Consider the following 6,403-nt stretch of genomic DNA (forward strand, 5'->3'; position numbering starts at 1 on the left):
TAAAATACAAATTCTCTAAAAACATCATTTTATTAAAAAAAACAAGACCAAACAAATCCAACTTATACTTAATACAAACATACGACCCAATATTCACAAATATTATAAATTAATACATTTTCAAAAGGTATTTGGAATATATGGTAATAACAACATCATACTAAGAATTCCTGCTCATGTGATGTCATAAATTATTTGTCATTTCAAAGTAAAAGACCCTTATTCAACAATTAAATAGGAAAACAGATTTTATATTACTGATTTTTGGTAAAATTGAGATAAAGTAATAGTTGCCATATGGCAACACCGTGCAACAGAGGGTTAAGGGGTTAATAAGAAGCACAACAATCATTCATATGATGTTCTTTTGCAAGTGTGGAAGTTCAGGTGCCATCAGCACCACCAGTATTGACATCACATCAGCAGTTATGATCACTGTGAACCTCCTGCTCACGTCACAAGGACTTTTATAATGAGCAGCATCTAAATTAATTCTCTGTTCCTCCTCATAGTCAGTAACTGGACATGGAACTGGACAAGGAAGAGTAGCTGGGAATCTGTCCTCTGTCTAAACATGAAACATCCAGACATACTTAGATATACTCTTTAATATGTTCTTTGGCGTATTTTGCATATGCACAGTTTTGGTGAACCATTTTTGTAAAAGAAGTGTGTGAGAGTGAAGAACTTTTGTTAAAGTTTAAAGGACAACCACATAATGTAAAGGTTTATGTAGCGTAAATGTTTTCAAGAAGAACCTTTACATTCGATGAAGGTTCTTCACACTCTCAACATACACACACTTCTTCTATGAAGATCTATCACTCACACCTTTGTGGTACCTTTATTTGAAGAGTGTAAATAACAGGCCTTGGATAGTAAGTTGCACCTGGGAAATGGACACATTAGCACAGCACAACATCCTCTACTCTCATTTCTACATTATGTATTCTGAATCCAGTAATCTAAACCACGTCTCTTGTGACTGTAGGTTTCATTATCGCTATTGCTGTGCTGGTCGGGGTGCTGCTGATAGTTTTGGCTCTGTTTCTACAGAGATGCTATTTCAAAAGGAAAGGTGAGAGATTGTGTTAAAATGACAAGCTGCATTCCAACATCTTCAACATACCAGTAATAAATTTCATTTTAATCAACACATCATCCTGTACTGAACTGTCTGTCTTACTGTTCTCAGCTGCCAGAGCCAAGAAGACTGATCATGTCTACGAAACCATAAATGACGCTGCACCGACCACACAGCCTGGTGAGCCTTAACAGAGTTTGACTCATGCAGTGACACACTTTAGCTGGTGTACATGACCTGTCAAATTACACGGGACACCTAGCTTTTCAAATAGATGAGCATGTTTTATTATAAGCTTTATTATAACTTATTAAAGACTAAGGAAAACACTGTTATGCAAATATTAATGACATTACAACTTCGAGAATAATGGAAAAGGCCAACCATTTTATTCCCATGTTGTGATGTCAGCACTCATCAGCACTCAACCTGTCAGGTGTTTAAACCACCTTTAAGGCAAAAAAGTTTCAGTGTGTGCTTTTAATAGGGCTGTAGTCAAGACAAGTCCAAGATTATGACTAGTCAAGTTTCAGGGTTAGAAAAAATTTTGGCAACATGAATGGCCGAGACCAAGATTGGTCCAAATACTACAATCGCAAGACATGTCCCAGTACAAGGACTACTGAATATAATCAACCACATGTCTAAATGCAAACACTATAGTGTAGAGTCCAAGACAAGCCAAAGTCCAAACACTACTGAGCCCAAGTTCCAGACACGTTCAAGTATAAATACTTGGAGTCCAAGACAAGTCCAAAAACAAATACTGCTTAGACCAAGACGAGTTAGAATACATAATAAAACCAGGTACAAATACTATGGAGTCAAAGACAAATATAAATACAGATTATGTTTGTATCCAAGATGAATCAGAGTATCAGTCAATCAAAACTATCAAGTCCTAGACAAGTTCAAGAACAAATACAATGGGGTCCAAGACAAGCCAAAATAAAAATACTACTGAATCCAAGACATGTCCTGGACAAATTCACGTACAAATACAACTGAGACCAAGACATGTCCTGGACAAGCTCAAGTATAAATACTCCTAAAACCAAGACATGTCCTGGATAAGTTCAAGTACAAATACTACTGAGTCCAAGACATGTCCTAGACAAGTTCATGTATAAATACTATTGAAACCAAGACATGTCCTGGACAAGTTCAAGTACAAATACTACTGAGTCCAAGACATGTCCTGGACAAGTTCATGTATAAATATTATTGAAACCAAGACATGTCCTGGACAAGTTCAAGTACAAATACTACTGAGTCCAAGACATGTCCTAGACAAGTTCATGTATAAATACTATAGAAACCAAAACATGTCCTGGACAAGTTCAAATATGAATACTTGGAGTCCAAGACAAGTCCTGGACAAGTTCAAGTATAAATACTCCTAAAACCAAGACATGTCCTGGATAAGTTCAAGTACAAATACTACTGAGTCCAAGACATGTCCTGGACAAGTTCAAGTACAAATACTACTGAGTCCAAGACATGTCCTTGACCAGTTAAAGTATAAATACTATTGAAATCAAGACATGTCCTGGACAAGTTCAAGTACAAATACTATTGAAACCAAGACATGTCCTGGACAAGTTCAAGTACAAATACTACTGAGTCCAAGACATGTCCTAGACAAGTTCATGTATAAATACGATTGAAACCAAGACATGTCCTGGACAAGTTCAAGTACAAATACTACTGAGTCCAAGACATGTCCTAGACAAGTTCATGTATAAATACTATAGAAACCAAAACATGTCCTGGACAAGTTCAAATATGAATACTTGGAGTCCAAGACAAGTCCTGGACAAGTTCAAGTATAAATACTCCTAAAACCAAGACATGTCCTGGATAAGTTCAAGTACAAATACTACTGAGTCCAAGACATGTCCTGGACAAGTTCAAGTACAAATACTACTGAGTCCAAGACATGTCCTTGACCAGTTAAAGTATAAATACTATTGAAATCAAGACATGTCCTGGACAAGTTCAAGTACAAATACTACTGAGTCCAAGACATGTCCTAGACAAGTTCATGTATAAATACTATTGAAACCAAGACATGTCCTGGACAAGTTCAAGTACAAATACTACTGAGTCCAAGACATGTCCTAGACAAGTTCATGTATAAATACTATTGAAACCAAGACATGTCCTGGACAAGTTCAAGTACAAATACTACTGAGTCCAGGACATGTCCTAGACAAGTTCATGTATAAATACTATTGAAACCAAGACATGTCCCGGACAAGTTCAAGTACAAATACTACTGAGTCCAAGACATGTCCTGGACAAGTTCAAGTACAAATACTACTGAGTCCAGGACATGTCCTAGACAAGTTCATGTATAAATACTATTGAAACCAAGACATGTCCTGGACAAGTTCAAGTACAAATACTATAGAATCCAAAACAAGCCGGAGTACAAATACTGAGTAGAAAGCAAGGTGTCCCTAAACGTTTTACAGGCAGTCTATGTACAGACGTGGTGTTGATTATTAACTGGATTTCTCTTCTCTTTCACAGCATCTTCTCCTCCAAAGGAATATGAAGCCATTTACGTGCTGGCAGGGGATCCAGATGTCATAAAACTGGGTAAAGACTTCAGACGTTTCTGTTGTTTATCTACATCTACTGTTGTTTATCTGATGCTACAGCGCTGATTAAAATCTCCTGCTTCTGCTTCTTTGTATAAGATTATGCAGCACTCAGCTAAACAGACTTCCTCAACAGGCAGCGTGTGGAACCACATCCTTTTACCACATGTACCATCTCAGACTAGTTCCTGACCACACAGTCCAGGGCTGCATTTTAACATCATGTCTGCATGTCTACAGTAACGTGTTAGAACCAATGAGAATGTTAATGGTATTTCTATTAGACTTTTTGTAGTGTTTCTGTGCATTAGTAATTGCACAAATGAAGTTCTGTGTCTTTTTTTGGATGCACCATTGTATTTTATACAGAAACTATGTTGGCATTAATATGAGCGATTTGGTTTTGATGTCTTTCATCTGAGCACTTTCATAAAAAGATCAACAACCTCAAGACTCAATACTATCCTATACAGAAGTAAAAATAAGTTACACATCAACTACAGAGTTATTTTGTGTGTATATATATATATATATATATATATATATATATATATATGTGTGTGTGTTGTGCTGGTGCGAGTGGATCAGACACAGCAGTGCTGCTGAAGTTTTTAAACACTGTGTCCACTCACGGTCCACTCTATTTGACACTCCTACCTTGTCAGTCCACCTTGTAGATGTAGTCAGAGACAATAGCTCATCTGCTGCTGCACAGTTTGTGTTGGTCATCCTCTAGTCCTTCATCAGTGGTCACAGGACGCTGCCCACAGGACGCTAGTGGCTGGATATTTTTGGTTGGTGGACTATTCTCAGTCCAGCAGCGACACTGAGGTGTTTAAAAACTCCAGCAGCACTGCTGTGTCTGATCCACTCAGACCAGCGCAACACACACTAACACACCACCACCACATCAGTGTTACTGCAGTGCTGAGAATGATCCACCACCCAAATAGTTTCTGCTCTGTGAGGGTCCATGGGGGTCCTGACCACTGAAGAACAGGGTAAAAGGGGGCTAACAAAGTATGCAGAGAAACAGATGGACTACAGTCTGTAACTGTAGAACTACAAAGTGCACCTATATAGTAAGTGGAGCTGATAAAATGGACAATGAGTGTAGAAACAAGGAGGTGGTCATAATGTTATACCATAATGTCATAATTGTTTTCTGTTTATCAGGCTTGAAGAACCAAAATGCAGCTTCCCCTTTTATACCACAAGCTCAGTCCTCTGAGAACAACCCGGTAAATGACCTGTAACATGTCTCACTTTCATACATCAACATTTCTTAAATAAGCAAACTAATGAAACTCTGAATGCATAACACAGTTCTCCTGTTTCAGTTCTCTTTTCTGTCTTCATGATGTTATCAGACCTCTGAAACGTCAGCGGACGTATTTAAAGTCCAGTTTGAAGTGTAAACAGTGCTAACAACACAGTAATGTGTTACAGTAGATGTTTGTTTTCATCCCTCAGAGTGATCCGCTCTATTCCACCATCCAAGAAGTCAACATGTAGCCGTGTGGAATGAAGACCTCACTGCCTTCAAGATCCATACAGAATAACACAGCATCTCGTCTGCTTCTGTTTGAATTTGCTTACATGTTTACATTTTTAAACTAGATCTAAATACATATCTTTGGATTTTTTATAGAATTTTGTATATACCACATGTACAGTAAAGACTTGACTTGATAATCTGGATAGCTTATTTGCATGTTAATAAATGTTTAAGTAATTATTGGTTGTGCGGTAATATTTGTACAGTATTATTATTTATACTCTATTATTTTTTATATATTATCATTATTTTTCTTATTATTGAAAACTCAGAAAAAGTCAGCAACCTAGATGCACTACAGATCTACAGAAGCTAGCAGATAGATTTGAATACATATGAAGTCTAAAGAGCTTCTGAAGAGTTTAATTCCAAAATGCTGAATATCTAATTATAGTAATTTTGAATATACCAAGTTTTTGAAAAGAATAAAAGCTGATGTATAATGGAAATGCACTTCTATTTTTCCATATATTTAATCACGATTTTTGAATGTGTAAAGCTCACTCCCAAAAACATATACACTCTTTGGCCAAAAGTATGTGGACACCTGACTATCACACCTATATGGGTATGTTGGAGATTCAATTTCAAAACCATAGGCATTAATATGGAGTTGGTCCCCCTTTGCAGCCCCAACAGCTTCCACTCTTCTGGGAAGCTTTAGTCAAAGAAGCATTAGTGAGGTCAGACACTGATGTTGGGCGAGAGGGCCTGGCTCACATTCTCCGTTCTAGTTCATCCCAAAGATGTTAAGTGGGGTTGAGGTCAGGGCTCTGTTCAGGCCATTGGTGTTCCTCCACACCAAACTGATCAAACCACGACTTTATGGAGCTCACTTTGTGAACAGGGACACAGTCATGCTGGAACAGGAAAGGCTCCTCCCCAAACTACTGATGCAAAGCTGGAAGTGTATTATTGTCTAGAATGTCTTTGTGAGCTGTAGCATCAACATCACCCTTCACTGGAACTGAGGGGCCCAAACCCTGAAAAACAGCCTCCACCAAACCTATTTGTTGGCACTATGCATTCCAGTAGGTAGTGTTCTCCTGGTATCCACCATAACCCAGCTTCGTCCATCAGACGGCCAGATAGAGAAGTATGAGAGAACACGTGTCCACTGCTCCAGAGTCCAGTGAAGCCATGCTTTACACCACT

The 6,403-nt window shown here is 38.0% G+C and overlaps 1 long non-coding RNA gene across 1 annotated transcript; it reads left to right on the top strand.

Moving 5' to 3' along the window:
* Positions 1 to 334: 334 nt before the first annotated feature.
* On the top strand, positions 335 to 4,885 carry LOC118802874. Its single transcript, XR_005006790.1, has 3 exons — positions 335 to 1,264; positions 3,620 to 3,688; positions 4,867 to 4,885. It is a non-coding gene; the product is annotated as an uncharacterized LOC118802874 (long non-coding RNA).
* The last annotated feature ends 1,518 nt before the right edge of the window (positions 4,886 to 6,403 follow it).

The sequence above is a fragment of the Colossoma macropomum genome, unplaced genomic scaffold (genome assembly GCF_904425465.1).
Source record: "Colossoma macropomum unplaced genomic scaffold, Colossoma_macropomum, whole genome shotgun sequence".
Lineage (NCBI taxonomy): Eukaryota > Metazoa > Chordata > Actinopteri > Characiformes > Serrasalmidae > Colossoma > Colossoma macropomum.